General features: G+C 42.1%; 1 protein-coding gene across 1 annotated transcript in view; it reads right to left on the bottom strand.

Moving 5' to 3' along the window:
* Positions 1-18814, bottom strand: part of LOC141063457 (myelin and lymphocyte protein-like) — a 98674-nt gene that overhangs the window by 42911 nt on the left and 36949 nt on the right. The gene's annotated exons all lie outside the window — the stretch shown is intronic.

Below are 18814 nucleotides of genomic sequence, written 5' to 3'. Positions count from 1 at the left end.
TTAATATGATAACTAGATGTCCGTCACACAGTGCCCAACGTTTCGGCCGAACAGGCCTTTATCAAGGGTGTTATCTGTGTGGCTATATGTTGGAGTTTCAAGTTTCTGAATCAGGAAATTGCAGTCAAAAGGGGGCTGCGCCACTTTCCGCAGGCAGCGGCGCAGCCCCCTTTTGACTGCAATTTCCTGATTCAGAAACTTGAAACTCCAACATATAGCCACACAGATAACACCCTTGATAAAGGCCTGTTCGGCCAAAACGTTGGGCACTGTGTGACTGACATCTAATTATCATATTAAACTTGCATATTCAAAAAAACTACTTTTTGTAGCCTCAGGTTTTACTATACTATTGATTGATTTTCCTGAAGGCTCGGTTGTCTTTCCCCATTTTATTATATATTATACAGTGAAATATAATGCTATTTAAAGGGAATATGTCAGTAGTGTCAACCCTTCTAAGCCGTCTATATGGGCATGTACTGTAGGTCATAGGAAGCTGAATAAAATGATACCTTGATATAAGCGATTTGATGTTTAGTCTCGAAAAATCCATGTTTTTATTAATATGTAATTGAGTTGTTAAGATTTATCTATTGATTGCTAAGAATCTGGACAGCTTATTTTAAAATGAAAGGGGGCACTACCAGTGTGAGACATATAAATCAAGAGAGCAGACTGTCAGTCATTACATGTCTCACACTGGTAACGCCTCCTTTCATTTAAAATAATATCTGGAGGCAGAATTTCAGGTAGATGAGTGTCCGGCCCATAGATTTAGACGGCTAATTTGCATATTAAGAAAAACATGGTTTATCTGGAATAAGACATTGGATTTCAGATATTAAAGTATCATTTCATCTCAACTTCCTATGACCTACATGTCCATATAGATGGATTAGGAGTGTTGCTCACATTGACTGATTCCCTACAAGATTTATTGTCAGTTAATAAACTGTTATGGAAGTGGCTTGTGAATGCTAACAACAAATGCAAATACAAGTAGTCAAAAATTAACCTTTAAACTGAAACTGGTTTCTCATGTTAATAGGGAATCAGTTAATTTTTAACCCAACAAGATCTGCCACTATGAAATTCTGATTTTAAAGCCATTCTAGTCAAATTCTAGATCTAGCTGCCATTTATTCTGATTCATATGCAGTCTGCATCAGAATATTATATAATTATTATTATCCATGTCAGAAGAAGGTTTTGTGGCGATCCTCCGCACTGCTGAGTTATTGAAGACGTCAATCCAAGAGTTTATTTAATAAATATATTTGCGGTTTTATTATTTTACGCGTTTCAAAGTTGCAAGCATTTCTTCTTCAAGAAACAACCACATGCAAGTTGGAAAATACACAGACAGTTTTGTATATAGACTTATATATAAAGTCATTTAGGATATAGTGGTTTGTGTTTTGTTAGTTTCTTTTTATTAATGGCTAGATGGAGGCCCGATGCTATCACATCGGGAGGGCAGTAATTTCACGACAGGGGAAGGCTTTGCAGCGTTGAGAATCTCTCCCCCATGTGCTCACCCACCTATCCACTCTCTCTTTCCCCATGTGCTGACTTCTCCCATCTGTGCTCTCTTCTTTGACCTGTCTACCCCATGTGCTATCCCCTTTGTCTGCTGTCTCTCTCCTTCCTGTGTTCTCCCCTCATGTGCTGTTCTGTTAAAGCTGTCTCCCCCCTGTGCTCTGTCTCTCTAACCCCTGTGTCTGACCGTGTACAGAACATACCACAGCTCCTGGGCAGGGGAGGAAGCAAAAGACAATACTGACATTACAACAGGAGATCACACAGGATACGTTTTGTGAGGTAAAATATTGTTTAAAAACAGTCAGTGAAATATTTCACCTCACAAAATGAATTCTCTGTGATCCCCTGCTGTAATGTCAGTATTGTCTTTTGCTTCCTCCCCTGCCCTGCTTGTGTTGTCTTAGTGCAGCGGTGGGACCAGTGTCTTCACTTGCCAATTCCCTAAAGGATAGGAGCAGGGCAAGTGAGGGTTTAGGCATTCTGCTCGGCGGCGGGTTGAAAAAACCCACATAGGGACGTTAGTAAGAGCAGGGCACATCCTCAGGTGAGTGCAGGAGGTGTCCATTTCCCCGTTCCCTATCGCAGGGCCCACCATTGTTAAAGTTTTCCCTGTTGTTTCCTGGTACGCTTTTGTTTTGTCATTTAGTGGTGACCGATTGGTGGTTTGTGTCACATTGGGCCAATCACTCCATGACACCCTATTGCACTAATTGTCATTCCAGTTTTTATCTACACACATTATGAAATATAAAGAATCAATAAAGAATACAAATGAAGAATAACTCATACTACTGGTGAGTGCCGCTGGAATGTTGATATATTGCATATTATATGAGAAGAACACCACCATTAAGGGTTCTAATTTGCTTGTGTTAAGACAAGCAAATGAAGATAACCAGTTACTACTTGAGGCAGTGGCGTAGCGTGGGTGGGGCGGGGTGGGTCGGTCCGCCCCAGGCGGCACATGTGTGGGGGCGGCGCAGCAGCAGCAATTTCTCTCTTTGGGAGAAGCGCAGAGGCAGTGAGGCTGAGGCACAGTTCAGTGCAGTGGCGGGCAGGGAGCAATCACAGCAGCTCCGCTGCCTGTAAGCAGGAATAGCAGGAGCGGAGCTGCAAGGTTCCGTCCTGCTTCCTGCCCGGAGGCCACGCTTCCTGTTTGACACAGAAGCGCCGCTGAATGAAGTCATCATTCAGCGGCCGCTGCTGTGTGAGCGAGGAAGCGCGGGCGATGCTGCAGACAGGTGAGAGGAGAGAGGTGGTGTCTGTGTGTATGTCTGTGTGTGTGTGTATATGTCTGTGTGTGTGTGTGTATATGTCTGTCTGTGTGTGTGTGTATATGTCTGTCTGTCTGTGTGTGTGTGTGTGTAGGTTAGCCTAGCCCTGGAGGAGATGGGGACATGAGAAGACTGTGATGGGGAGAGAAGGCCATAATGCCTGGGCCTGGGGTGATTGGAGAAGGCCATGAGTGGGTAATGGGAGAAGGCCATGATGGGGGTGATGCAGAGAAGGCAATGATGGGAGTGATGGAGCAGACAATGATGGGAGTGATGGGGTGATGGAGAAGGCAATGATGGGGAGAAGACAATGATGGGGTGATGGAGCAAGCAATGATGGGAGTGATGGGGAGAAGGCAGTGATGGGGTGATGGAGAAGGCAATGATGGGGAGAAGACAATGATGGGGTGATGGAGCAGGCAATGATGGGAGTCATAGGGAGAAGGCAGTGATGGGGTGATGGAGAAGGCAGTGATGGGGAGAAGGCAATGATGGGACTGATGGAGCAGGCAATGATGGGGGTGATGGAGCAGACAATGATGGGAGTGATGGAGCAGGCAATGATGGGAGTCATGGAGAGAAGGCAGTGATGGGGTGATGGAGAAGGCAATGATGGGAGTGATGGGGAGAAGACAATGATGGGGTGATGGAGCAGGCAATGATGGGAGTGATGGGGAAAAGGCAGTGATGGGGTGAAGGAGAAGGCAATGATGGGAGTGATGGAGCAGCAATGATGGGGAGATGGAGCAGGCAATGATGGGAGTGATGGGGTGATGGAGAAGGCAATGATGGGAGTGATGGGGAGAAGACAATGATGGGGTGATGGAGCAGGCAATGATGGGAGTGATGGGGAGAAGACAATGATGGGATGATGGAACAGGCAATGATGGGAGTGATGGGGAGAAGGCAGTGATGGGGTGAAGGAGAAGGCAATGATGGGAGTGATGGAGCAGGCAATGATGGGGGTGATGGAGCAGACAATGATGGGAGTGATGGGGTGATGGAGCAGGCAATGATGGGAGTGATGGGGTGATGGAGCAGGCAATGATGGGAGTGATGGGGAGAAGACAATGATGGGGTGATGGAGCAGGCAATGATGGGAGTGATGGGGAGAAGGCAGTGATAGGGTGAAGGAGAAGGCAATGATGGGGAGAAGTCAAGGGTGGGGGTGATGGGGAGAAGGCAATGATGGGGGTGATGGAGAGGGCAATGATGGGGTGGTGGGGGAAAAATAAATGATGATGGGGTGGTGGGGGAGAATGCAATGATGGTGGTGGTGGAAAGGGCAATAAATGGGGGTGGTGGAGGAGGAGGAAATGATGGAGGTGGTGGAATGGGCAATGATGGGAGTGATGGGGGAGAAAGCAAAGATAGTGGTGGGGGAGAAGAAAATGATGGAGGTGGTGAAGAGGGCAATGATGGGGTGGGGGAGAGGACAATAATGGGATGTGAGGGGAGGAGGACAATGAGGGGTGTGGGGGATTGGGATGGGAGGAAGGGGGACTTATAATGGCCTTAGGAACAGGGCGAGGTGGAGGAAGACATTATCATTTATTATGTCTAACACAGTCCCTTAGTATATAGTGTACTCACTATGTCTAACACAGTCCCTTAGTATATAGTGTACTCACTAATTCTGTATAACACCATCCTTAGTTACATAGTTTCCTCTTTTATTATGTATAACACCTCCCTTATTACGTACCATCCTCTCTAGTTATATATGATGCCGTCCCTTATTATATAGCTTCCTCTGCTGTTATGTATAGTGCTGTCTCTTACATAATGTATTCTTGTTAATTTTGTTATTTACAGTGCCCTCTTTAATTACATAGTCCCCTCTCTTTTTAGATATAAAATGACTGCTGATCGAGGAGCCGGTGACCAAACTACCAGTCCATCAGCTCCTCCATTAGAAAGGAAGCTTTCCCATGCTCCATCAGCCATCATTGCATTATACAGATAACAAGACAGGATGGTATGTAATAAAAAACAGGGCTCTATATAATCCAATATGTAAGGTCTGTCACATTATTAAAAATTATTATTAAAAAAGCCATTAGGTCTTCATCCAGCATCATCAAGCTAATACATTCATATATACATAGAGAACTGCAAGAAGATGAAAGTCTAGAAATAATAACAGCAGAGTTAGTAGCAGACTAAAAATTAGATCTTTGAGTGTAGTGTGGGCTCTTCGGATGCTTCCGAATTATCAACGACCAAAGGGGCGGCAAATTTTTCGACCGCCCCGGGCGCCACAAACAGTTGCTACGCCACAGTCTTGAGGGGTAGTGCTGATCTACTTGCACTTACTAAATTCTTGGAAAGTAGCGCTTTTTCATCACTGTTACATAATTCTATAACACGATCGCCGATTTCACACATGTACGGACTTGTTTTAGGTCCTCTGACCTGAACTCAAACAGTCTTAGGCCTCATTCACATGTCAGTGTTTTTGATCAGTATTTCATCAGCATTTGTATGCCAAAACCAGGAGTGTCTCCAAAACAGAGAACAGGTATCAGTCTCTCAGTTATAGTTTTCCTATGGGTGTTCCACTCCTGGTTTTGGCATACAAACACTGATGTAAAAATACTGATGTGTGAATGAGGCCATATATTTACCAATTTGCTGTGTAATTTTATCAACCTTTTGCCGTTTTAAGGTTGCTATGTAAATTTGTAATGTGTCAAGGGCAAAAGGCTGTTAATATGAACTTGTGTCCCCCATAGTCTCCTACATGTGATGCCAATAACTGATGATTTTTTGCCCACATAAATGAGATGAATCAGTTATGGGTTTGTTTAAACACAATGCTTTTTTGACAGATATCAGTCAGTTTAAGGCCTCTTTCACACATCTGGTTTTTGCCGTCAGGCGCGATCCGGCGTGTGTATAAAAAACGGATCCGTTTTTTTTCCGCCGGATGCATTTTTTTCTCATTGACTAGCACATGCGCCGGATCGCGCCGCATGTGCTTGCGTTTGTTCCGTTTTTTTCCGGATCCGTCTCAAATTTAGTTTACGGCGGCCGGACACAACGCGTGTTGTAACGTTTTTTTGTCCTGAGAAAAAAACCGGACATCCGCGGATGCGGCGCTCCCGGCTCTGTGGTACAATACAAGTCAATGGACAAATCCGGCCACCGGATCAGTCTTTTGCCTGATCCGGACACCGCATTCAGTTTTTCTCTTCTGGGCATGCCCAGAGTGTTCGTTCTCTCTCTCTCTCTCTCTCTCTCTCCCTCCCGGTCCTCCAGTTTCCCCATACCTTCCTGCGGCTGCCTCTCGTCCCCCGTTCTGCGGCAGCTCCTTTAAATGTTGTCAAGCCGTATCAGGTGCCGTATCTACATCCGGTGTCTCCGCTACAGCCCGGATCTGGCAGTCCGGCTTTTTGCCGCACTCCGCCGGACACTTAGCGCCAGATGTGTGAAAGTAGCCTTAAAGAACCTCAAAGGTATTGTAGCAAGTGTAAAACTCATCCTAGGGAAGGGGCAACTTACTGTGGGTCTGACTGCTCGGACTCCCACTAATCCCAAGAATGGAGTGAAACAATGTGTCACCCCTGGTCTGCTTCCAAGGACTACAGTTGTGGCCAAAAGTATTGACACCCCTGCAATTCTGTCAGATAGTACTCAGTTTCTTCCTGAAAATGATTGCAAACACAAATTCTTTGGTATTATTATCTTCATTTAATTTGTCTTAAATGAAAAAACACAAAAAGAATTGTCCTAAAGCCAAATTGGATATAATTCCAAACCAAACATAAAAAAGAGGGTGGACAAAAGTATTGGCACTGTTCAAAAAATCATGTGATGCTTCTCTAGTTTATGTAATTAACAGCACCTGTAACTTACCTGTGGCACCTAACAGGTGTTGGCAATAACTAAATCACACTTGCAGCCAGTTGACATGGATTAAAGTTGACTCAACCTCTGTCATGTGTCCTTGTGTGTACCACATTGAGCATGGAGAAAAGAAAGAAGACCAAAGAACTGTCTGAGGACTTGAGAAACCAAATTGTGAGGAAGCATGATCAATCTCAAGGCTACAAGTCCATCTCCAAAGACCTGAATGTTCCTGTGTCTACCGTGCGCAGTGTCATCAAGAAGTTTAAATCCCATGGCACTGTGGCTAACCTCCCTAGATGTGGACAGAAAAGTAAAATTGACAAGAGATTTCAAAGCAAGATTGTGCGGATATTGGATAAAGAACCTCGACTAACATCCAAACAAGTTCAAGCTGCCCTGCAGTCCGAGGGTACAACAGAGTCAACCCGTACTATCCGTCGGCGTCTGAATGAAAAGGGACTGTATTGTAGGAGACCCCACTTCTTACCCCGAGACATAAAAAAGCCAGGCTGGAGTTTGCCAAAACTTACCTGAAAAAGCGTAAAACGTTTTGGAAGAATGTTCTCTGGTCAGATGAGACAAAAGTAGAGCTTTTTGGGCAAAGGCATCAACATAGAGTTTACAAGAGAAAAAAAGAGGCATTGAAAGAAAAGAACACGGTCCCTACAGTCAAACATGGTGGAGGTTCCCTGATGTTTTTGGGTTGCTTTGCTGCCTCTGGCACTGGACTGCTTGACCATGTGCATGGCATTATGAAGTCAGAAGACTACCAACAAATGTTGCAGCATAATGTAGGGCCCAGTGTGAGAAAGCTGGGTCTCCCTCAGAGGTCATGGGTCTTCCAGCAGGACAATGACCCAAAACACACTTCAAAAAGCACTAGAAAATGGTTTGAGACAAAGCACTGGAGACTTCTAAGGTGGCCAGCAATGAGTCCAGACCTGAATCCCATAGAACACCTGTGGAGAGATCTAAGAATGGCAGTTTGGAGAAGGCACCCTTCAAATATCAGGGACCTGGAGCAGTTTGCCAAAGAAGAATGGTCTAAAATTCCAGCAGAGCATTGTAAGAAACTCATTGATGGTTACCAGAAGCGGTTGGTCGCAGTTATTTTGGCTAAAGGTTGTGCAACCAAGTATTAGGCTGAGGGTGCCAATACTTTTGTCGGGCCCATTTTTGGAGTTTTGTGTGAAATGATCAATGTTTTGCTTTTTGCTTCATTATCTTTTGTGTTTTTCATTTAATACAAATTAAATGAAGATAATAATACCAAAGAATTTGTGTTTGCAATCATTTTCAGGAAGAAACTGAGTATTATCTGACAGAATTGCAGGGGTGTCAATATTTTTGGCCACAACTGTATAATGTAGTTATTGGCATCTGATCTGCATCTGTTGGGTGGTATGTGTGTGTTGATTTTCCGCTCTGCAGTGGGCCTCCCTTATACACAATGTTACAAACTGTCTGGAGACAGGACTTCAGGAACCTTCTTTCACGCTTTGAATTATATGTACCTGCTGGTTATAAGGGTTGGGTGTGAGTATCTAACCAACCAGGTTGCTAAACCCAAGACGAAATCAATATGCACACTGTAATGATATCCCTGCATTTCTAGCCCAAGTGGTTATGACCGCAAGTGAGCGATTTACATACTAAGATTCTTGTCCTGTTATATCATGGAGAAGTGGGGTGAAGCAGAAGAGAATCTAGTTGGCAAATGACTACAAGTATGCAAACCATATACGTGGGGTCACGTGAACCCACTCAAGAGGATCTCTGACAATATGGGCATGGCACAAAGTCAAAATATATATTTCAAAATTTATTTTCCTAGTTCCTATATTGTGCTTAAAGCACTTAAGGGGGAATGAAACCTCTGACAGATCAACAGACTGGGAATATTATCTGAATGCAGCAAGGTAGACATCTGAGAAAGAATATCTTGAAAACTAATATGAGATAGTATAATAGCCTATTGAATGAGACAGCCCATAGGCAAGGTTGTCACAATGAAACAAAGCAAGAAAACATAAAATGAAGCTAAAGTGCAAGCCTAGGCTTTATATTGGAATGTAATGACATTTATCTATTCTGCCTAACAGAGGTTTATCACAGCTGTCAGAATGTTGCTTTACCTGAGAATTTCCACCTTTGAGCACAATATTATATATAGACTTGATCAATATAACAAGTAGAGGAGCTTTGTAAATATTTACAGTATATCGCACTCCTGTTCTAAACCACCGAGCTGCAATTTCCATTCTACAGGTTTTAGTGCAGAAATCTTCAGCATTTTTGAAAAGCAGACTATATATCAGAGATGATCAAATCTTTAACATTTCATATTTGATGAAACTTTCAAAAAAAATTGATTTGCAGCATATTGATTCACAGTGAATCACAATACTGCGTAGCCGCCAATTATCCTGAAAAAAGTATGTAACAATCTGAGGTGTCTTAGGACTGAATATAATCCCTTTCAATCTCTTTAACACAAATGTTCTGTCCAGCCATATAATTGCTGTCTAGAAAGTCTAGTCATTTTTTTATGTCTCCGATTATTACAGACACTGTATTTTTGTGGGTATTAATCCTTCATATACAGTATTTCATGTTGTAAGGTAACAGCACCACCTGCTGGCCGTTTAATGCATAGATTCTAGTTTAATTTGCAATGTCTTGTGGGAAGTTCCTAGGGCATTGTGGGATTGTTCCTGTTGCATCATGGCCTTATTTATGACACTGTGAAGGGAACAGCAGCCATTATTCCTCCATGTGTCTTAGGAGAAACTACACCATTCGTGTTCTTCATGCTCCTTAAACAGCCTGCTCTATGCATAGTTGGTAAGCACTATCTAGGTGTTCTAATCCTGTGTTTATCAATACGTTTGTTTTACCAAGTAGGTAAACATCAGTTTGTATATTACCTCATGTTACCTGTGTATTGCAGACTATTTGTGTTTCATGCTCTGTGCAGTTATATATTCTGACATGCTCCTGTTATTGCATTCTATAGTTTCAACCTTTCCTGTCACATCTGCAATCAATAAAAGGTTACAATTTTACAGCCTCTTTTCTTAAAGAAGACAGGGGGTTTAGCTACATGTCTCATTGCATACCCTGCTAACGTGTATGAGGACAGTATATAAACACAGACTAAGGTATGTTTAAGTGACCTTCTACTTGTACGGACTTGCTTTAGGTCCTCTTAAGGTCCCGTTTCACATCGCGGTGCACCAGCGATCCCGACAGCGATACGACCTGGTAGGGATCGCTGGTGCGTTGCTACATGGTTGCTAGTAAGATGTCAAACAGGCAGATCTCTTCAGCGACGCAGCAACGATCCGGCGATCCATATAACGACCTCGGCGGTCGTTGGTACCTTGTCACATAGCAGCTTTTCTGACGATTCCAGCCTGCATCCCTGAGTTCAGCGTCGCCAACGGGGTCTCTCGTCTGCATCAAACACAGCGATGCATGCTGAACAGCGAGGCGCCGACGATGAAAAAATGGCCCAGGACATTCGAGCAAGATCAGCGATATCCATCGGGGGGGCGGTCACCGCTGCGTGTCACATGTAGTGAGACGCTGGCGAGGTCGCTGTTGCATCACAAAATCGGTGACACTTCAGCGATCTCACTAGCAATCTCGCTATGTGAGATGGGGGGCTTTACTCAGTCTTATATTTACCAATAAGGCTGTTGAGTTTGCATCAGGAGATGTGCGTTCACTCCATGGTCCATGCTCAGAAGGTGATTCACAAATGCGTGAAACCATCCTTAAAACGGCTGACACACAAATATAACTTATCATATATCCAACAAATAGGTCATAGAGCTCTAATCAGTGGAGGTCCTGTTTTGTGACCCTCACCTATCATACGATGGGGGTTTTTCCTTCCATTTAAGGCTATGTTCACATGCTCAGTAATCATCAGTTAGAACGGATCCAGCAGCAATCCATTGACACAAAGTTGTGCAGTCACAACTTTTTCTTCCGGATAAAAAAAAAATTATTCCAGCTGGATCCGTTTTTTTTTAATATTGAATTCTATTGAAAACGGATCGGTTAAACAGCCGGTTGTTTTCTTCCATTTGAAACTGTTCCAGTACGCAAAAAATGGATCCTTTCACATGAAAGAAACTTTTTTTGGTCAACAGATTGCTGCTGGATCCTTTCTAGCAGATAATTACTGGACATAGTCTGAAAGGAAAGGTGGTCGTACTCGGCTTCTTGTCTATAATGAATTGAATGGCAGTGTGCACACACAATAAGCATTCTGTTCGCACATTTCTACGCCCTAGGCCACATACTTCTACACCCTCTACCCCCTCAAAAAGTTGATTTATAATTTTCAATTTATTATGTATATTTCATAGATTATTTTTTAAGTATACTGTATATGCACTAATGCAATCTTTATCACCTTTGAATCACACTACTTATGAAATTGCATAAAATTAACACCTGTGAAAAACTTTCCATCAAATTTCTTTTAGTCGTCTTAAATACCTTTTAAAAAATTTTTACTTTTGTCCATGAAAAGGCTTCAATTGTTTTATTGAAGTTAACTGATCTAGTTAAATCTGATTCAATGCAAAGAAGTGTAAGCTCATGCAGCTTGTTTTGCTTCATGGTAGATCTTAAACGATCCTTTTCAGAGAAGAAAGAGGACTTTCAGCTGAGGAATTCCTCACTGGCATATAGACAAACATTCTTAATAAAATGTCAATGTTTGGATAAACTGTAGATCTTTTTGTTGTGGCCACTTGCAAACTGCTAAGAGGTTTTTCAGTCCCAACGTTGCAAACAGTTATGTGAGGTTTCAGATGGACAAGTTCATTACGTAGAGCGGGTTCCTGATCATCTTTGAAAAACCTTGGGTCTCAAGTAGCATTTGTTGTGTGTAACACATTGTGGTATCAAGGTTAAGAACATGATTTAAGTTGGGTTTTACTAAATGGCTTCTTAGAAGCTGCACCTCGTGTGCGCACTACACGTGCCGAATGGTATGTGAGACCTTAACATAAGGTTTGGCCACCACTCCGAGCCAGTGCTTTGTGTTTGCCCCCAGGCTAAAATTTGACAGCCAGACCCTGATCAGTATATATATAAAAGTCGAGCAATATGAGCGCAATGAATCACTTGGAATAATTAATGTAGCGCCAAATCTGGAATTTTCCTTTAACGCGTGGTTTACACTGAGTGTGTGAAGAGAAATAGCAAATGCTTTTTACCTGTGACTGAACAAGGCAGTGCAAGCTGTAGAGATGGGCAATGTAAATGTACCACTCAATTTTTTAATGTATATGGAAGTAAATGAAAAAAAAAACAGCATTTTGTATAGCCTTTTCAAAATAAAACTGAAAAATGTGTAAATATTTGGTTATTTCTTCTGTATATATGCCCCTCTGACTGGTGCGCACTAGGCCATGGCCTAGGTTGGCGTTATGGGAAATTCAACCCTCTCTGTACATATCCTTTTCTCCAGTTTGGTGAGGTCCTCCAGTGATCAGACATATTACCTATCTAGAGATAAGTTTGATAAGTTTCAATTTTGAAACAAGCCCTTAAAACATGTTTATTTCTTTTTGCATCCTACTGTCCCAGCTGTATCACTCAGAGAACGTTTTGAAGGGTGACCATTTCTGTACAGTCAGTGATGAATATGTAAGGAGGTAGACAAGAGTGAAGATGCACACAGTTAAAGGGAACCTGTCAGCAGGATTTTGCTAAGTAAACTACAGGCATTATCAGGTTGGCAGTGTTAAACTGATTAAAATGATATCTGGGGTGAAGAAATGCGTCTTGTGGTTCTTTTGTAATCACAGTGTTAGAAGTTTGCAGAGTCTTATCTCACTGCTCCAAGCCAGAGAAACCAAAGAAAGACCTGCCCACAAGCCGCCCTTGAAGCACAGTATGTCTATGATGAGGAACATGTTTGTGCTTCGGGGTGGGCCTGTGGGCAGGTTTTTTTCTTGGTTTCTCTGGCTTAGCGCAGTAAGATAAGACTCTGCCTACAGTCCTGCCCTAGATCATGGGCATCTCAGTAACTGGAAACTCCCAATACTGATTACACAAGAATCACAAGGAGGATTTCTTCACCCCCAGGTATCATTTTAATCAGTGTAACAGCGGCAACATGACAATATCTGTAATTTATTTAGCAGAATCCTGCTGACAGGTTCGCTTTAATGCCTAGCAGAATAGCTACAAGTGAACTCTGCCATCTGCTGGTCAAACACTATAGAGAAAGTGAAAGCAAAAAAATTGCAGTAGTAGGAATTCAAGAGTGAAGTGCATGTTCCCTCAGGGAAGAGACTGGAGAAGACACCAGGTCAGTGAGAGCTGTGGCACAGTTAGTATTTATAAAAGACCCAGAAGGGCAGTGTAGGGGAGGAGTTGGAGCCAGAACCTGTAGCAGGACAGACGTGCGCAACTGCGAGCTGGCTTGTAGTCGTGATTACGAGAGATTAGATGCAAGTGAAGAACCGACTCAAGTAGTCAGATTAGAATGAAGACACTATAGACCAGATCTGGGAGATCCGAGCTGAGTGGGCCGAGCCAAGGCCAGAGACGAGAGACCAGATCTGGAAGATCCGAGCCGAGTGAGCCAATCTAGAGCTGAGAGGGAGAGAGAGCCATTACTTTCAACATAGACATATGGTACAGAGTGAGAACAAGGTCCGTGCTTCAAGGAACGAAGGCGGGCAGTGTGATGAGCAACCGTATTCCAAGTAATTCACCTATCTGGGACTTGCGTCCTAGTGGGCATCATTGTCGACCTCCGTTAGGGCTTGTGTGACAATTTGAGCCATCTAGAGGAAAAAAAACAATGACGGGCCCAGTAGTCAGAGTGACGCACTTTAGGTTGGGGCTTTAGGACTAAACAAGACTAGGATTCTTATATTCTCATCTCATGGAGAAGTCGGGTCAAGCAGAAGAGAATCTAGTTGGCAAATGACTACAAGTATACAAATCATATACTTGCGGTCAAGTGAACTCTCACTGCTTCTAAGATATCACCTACAGTGTCATGGGAAGTGCAGTGCTAATTCTAAACCTTGCCTCCCCTGACTTTCCTATCCTACAGCACAGGTGATATAAAAGAGGTATGGTTTAGACTTTTCACGGCATTCCCCATGTCACTGTGATGGCTTTCTATTAAGCAAGATGAATGAAAAGCTGAGGCTCGGGCAGATTTATGCTCAGGCAGAATAAATATACATGAGAAATGCATAGTGACTTTCAGTCTCAGGGTGAAGGGTCGCTTTGACTATTTTAAAATGAATTACACACCACAGTGAAGAATGCAGCTAATTGAAGTTCTATATCACCAATGGCTAATGCCACATGTAAAGAAACTAAAGGTCTCATCACCCATAGTAAAAGTAGAGAATGCCATGAACATAACTTAAAAACAAGAGAGGTTTTGGGTGTTGGTTAACAGTGACTACTGCCAAAGGAGGAGGTTAAAATGAAGGGGGTAGGAGTAATTGTCATAATCCATGAGTTCTTTTATGATAGTAACTAGTCACCTATGTGAGACTGGAACAGAAGCAGGCTTAAGTGAAGGTCAGTTTAGATGGAATTATAATTGAGGAACTAGGTAGAACATTAATCAGCGAATGAGCATTCATAGTAAAGCTCACTGTTTATTATGAGCCCATCCGGGCAGACCTGAAATCAAAAACTAGCAAAACGCTCATTCATCAAGTGCAATGTTTTATAAGCAAGCTTAAAAATTAATGTTATCCACAGCACATCACCCTGTGTAAACTGGAAATATGCTACCAATAACATAATATTCCATGTAAAAGATTTAGTGTATTATCTATCGATTGTTCTGTGCACATATAAATGTTGTTGGTTTCTCTAGCAGTATGTCATTACATAACCCTCGATTGGCTTGTGTATAGTTGATCAGCTGTCATTTAACGTTCAGGTTTAGACAGTGTAAATGGGCCTTTTGAGTTGTTTTTTATATACCCCCCTCCTTTCCCTCTCCCGCTCCGTTAAATCGGACAAAAAGAGTTTTTGTGCATTATTTTTAGATGTTTTGTTTTGCTCACTCATCTTTGCACAAGGAAAGTCAGAAGAGCATACTGCCTGCTCATCATTCATAGCTAAAAAAAAAATGGAACCCTGACAGAGCAATTATTATAAGCAGCTGAGCCAATGAAGATTTTTAAGGAGAAATGGGGTGCTGTTTTGATATTCAACTTGTCAACAAAATTTTCTAACAACTACCCCAAGTCTAATTTTTATAAGTTTCTGTTAAAACTGATGTAAATACTTTTATGCCCAAAATGACAAAAGTATTCTATTAGTGATACCTTTATTGGTTAAACAGAAGAATTATGTATGGAAGCTTTCAGAGCACAGAGGCTCCTTCTTCAGGCAGGTTTACAAACGAATTACTGAGGCAAGAGGACAACTGTTAAGGAATATTACCATAGTAAAACTGTAATCATAAAGGTTCAATGTTTTATCAAGCTGAAGTACAAATATAGAATCTGATGCCGATACCAACACATCTCAGAAAACTGTGCTCCTTTCTAGATGTAAGGTAGAAGAAAACTTGCTTGATTGTTCATGTCACTCGTTGGTAGCTCATATACAACTGTAGCTAAAGCTGTCGCTCCATGGGCCATGAATAAAACCAAGCTGTCTTGTTGTGGTCATAAGACCAACAGCTGTTGGCCAAATGCTAGATTGGCATATAGCTAATTCTCCAGACCAACCCCTTAACAAGCGCCTTACACATGCATCCCCGGCTTGGCTGAGTGTGTAGTGGTTTTCAATGTGGAGTGGGGATTAAGCAGCTGTAAGTAACTTATATCAAAACAAGAAAAAATGGATTGGCCACAATGAAATAAAAAATGTCTGATCCTTTTGACTTTAAATACCTGCTGACGCAAAAGAGCCGGGCAACCTTATACACATTAGATGGTTGTTCCATCTCAACAAAATTAAGGTTTAGTTTAAGTTTTCAAACCTAAAGCTTATCTGATCCACATTTGTTGCGCAATGAAATATAATTATTCCCGACAGCCATTTCTGACCAGGTGAGGAGCTAGATCTAATCAGATCTCTTGTTTAATATAGCTGCATTTATATGGGCAAATTTCCTGTTTTTACAAGCTTCAACTAACAATATTAAAAGTAAATTGGCGACCTGGGTCTTTTTTTTTGGAAGGGGGCTGATGTCAACTGTTTCAGGGGCAAAAGGTGGCTAATATGAACTTGTGTCCCCCATAGTCTCCTACCTGTGATGCCAAAAATTGATGTTTTTTTGACCATATAAATGTGATAAATCAGTCATGGGTTTGTTTACACACAATACTTGTTTGGCTGATATCAGTCAGTGTAAAAGGATCTCAAATGTATTGTGCCAAGTATATAACTCATCCCCTACTGATGAGAAAGGGACAACTTACTGTGGGTCTGACTGCTTGTACTCACACTAATCCCAAGAATGGAGTGCACCCCTGTTCTGCTTCCAAGGACCATAATTTAATTACGGCAACATTGGCATCTGATCTGCAACTGTTGAGTGGTATGTGTGTGTCGATGTTCCTCTCTGCAGGGGACCTCCTTGATGCGCAATGTTACAGACTGCCTGGAGACAAGATTTCAAGGACCTTTTCACATTTTGAATTAAATGTACCTGATGATTAAAGGGGTTGGATGTGAGTAACTAACCAAACAGGGGAGTGAACCCAAGAAGACATCAATGTGCACACTGCAAGGATAACCAGCCCAAGTGGGTATGACCGTATGTATGCGATTTACATGCAAGGATTCTTATCCTCTTCTCTCATGGAGAAGTGGGGTCAAGCAGAAGAGAATCTAGTTGGCACGTGACTACAAGTAGGCAACTAATATACTTTCGGTCACGCAAATGCCCAATTGAGAAGGAAATAGAGAGGATCCCTGACAATATGTGAATGGCACAAACTCACGATCCAGTAATCAGCAGTCACATAAAGTGATATAATGATATACTGCGTGCAGAAACACCTGTAAAAACAAATTTTCATAGTTCCCATATTGTGCTTAAAACACTTAAGGGGGAATAAAACCTCTGACAGATTAACAGATTGGGAATATTATCTGAATGCAGCAAAGTAGACTTGTGAGAAAGAATATCTTGAAAACTTGTATGAGTTAGTATAATGCACAAAGCCCTTACATGGGAGAATGAATATGTGAGGTGATCATGGAGGAGCCTATTAAATGAGACAGCCCATAGGCAATGTTTTCACAATGAAAGAAGGCAAGAAAACATAAAATGAAGCTAAAGTGCAAGCCTTGGCTTTATATTTCAATGTAATGACATTTACCTATTCTGGCTTACAGAGGTTTATCACAGTTGTCGGAATGTCGCTTTACCTGAGAACGTCCACCTTTGAGCACAATTTTATATATAGGAGAAACTACATAGTAGAGAAACTTTGTAAATATCTATATTGCATTTATCCTGTACTAAACTGCAGAGCTGCAATTACCATTTTTCAGCCTTCAGTGCAGAAATCTTCAGCATTATTGAAAAGCAGTGATTATATAGCAGAAATAATCAAATCTTTAATATTTCCAAAAGAAGGAAACTTTAAAAAAAAATTGATTTGCAGCATGCAGTATTGACTTACTGTGAATCACAATACTGTATAGCCATTGTCCTGAAACAAGTTTGTAACACTCTGAGGTGTCCTAGGACTGAATTTAGATTCAAGCCTTTTCAAATCTTTTTAACACAGAAACAGAATAAGGTACAGTATGTCTAAGTGACCTTTCCATAGAAACAAATGGTAACCTGATAGACTTTTTGACCCCAATTCACAGTACATTTTTTTCTAGTGACTATCCAGTTTTTGTTTTGTGGCATTCATTTCTGGTGTTACACACGTGGTCAAAATTGCTGGTTCCCCTTGTTTAATGACAGAAAAACCCACATTGGTCAAAGAAATAACTTGAATCTGACAAAAGAAATAATGAATTAAACACCTATGAAAAGGAACAAATGAAAGTCAGACATTGGTTTTCAACCATGCTTCCACAGAATTGTAAAAAAAATAAAACTCAAGAAATAGGCCTGGACAGAAATGATGGTACCCTTAACTTAATATTTTGTTGCACAACCTTTTGAGGCAGTCACTGCAATCAAACAATTCCTGTAATGGTCAATGAGACTTCTGCACCTCTTCTGCACCTCTTGACAGGTATTTTGGCCCACTCCTCAAGAGTAAACTGCTCCAGTTGTCTCGTGCTTGAAGGTTGCCTTTTCCAGACGGCATGTTTCAGCTCTTTCCAAAGATGCTCAATAGGATTTAGGTCAGGGCTCATAGAAGGCCACTTCAGAATAGTCCATTGTTTTCCTCTTAGCCAATCTTGGGTGTTTTTAGCTGTATGTTTTAGGTCATTATCCTGATGCAAGCCCCATGACTTGCGACTGAGACCAAGCTTTCTGACACTGGGCAGCACATTTCTCTCTAGAATCCCTTGATAGTCTTGAGATTTCATTGTACCCTGCACAGATTCTAGACACCCTGTGCCAGATGCAGCAAAGCAGCCCCAGAACATAACAGAGCCTCCTCCATGTTTCACAGTAAGGACAGTGTTCTTTTCTTGATATGCTTCATTTTTCCGTCTGTAAACATAGAGATGATGTGCCTTGCCAAAAAGTTCCATTTTTGTCTCATCTGTCCATAGGAAATTCTCCCATAAGTTTTGTGGCTTGTCAACATGAAGATTGGCAAATTCCAGTCTGGCTTTTTTATCATTTTTTTCAACAATGGTGTCCTCCTTGGTTGTCTCCCATGAAGTCCATTTTGGCTCATACAACGACGGATGGTGCCATCTGACACTGATGTTCCTTGAGCTTGAAGTTCACCTTTAATCTGTTTGTGACGCCACAGCGAAATCGCTGTGTGTTGTGGGGATCAGCGACCTGCTGCCGGTTATCGCTGATCGTGCTCGAGCGGCCTGGGCCGTTTTTCGATCGCTGGTCTCCCGCTGCCCAGCACACATCACTGCGTGTGGCAGCGAGAGACCAGCGATCAGCAACGCTGGACGCTGGTTTCTGATGTAAATGTCGGGTATCCAGGAGCCGCGACTCCTGGATACCCTCTGTTTACCTTGGA

The sequence above is a fragment of the Dendrobates tinctorius genome, unplaced genomic scaffold, assembly GCF_039654945.1.
Source record: "Dendrobates tinctorius isolate UK_male_01 unplaced genomic scaffold, ASM3965494v1 ptg000250l, whole genome shotgun sequence".
In the NCBI taxonomy this organism is placed as follows: Eukaryota; Metazoa; Chordata; class Amphibia; order Anura; family Dendrobatidae; genus Dendrobates; species Dendrobates tinctorius.
Note: the sequence above shows the minus strand (reverse complement) of the source record. Positions and strands in the feature narration are given on the sequence as shown.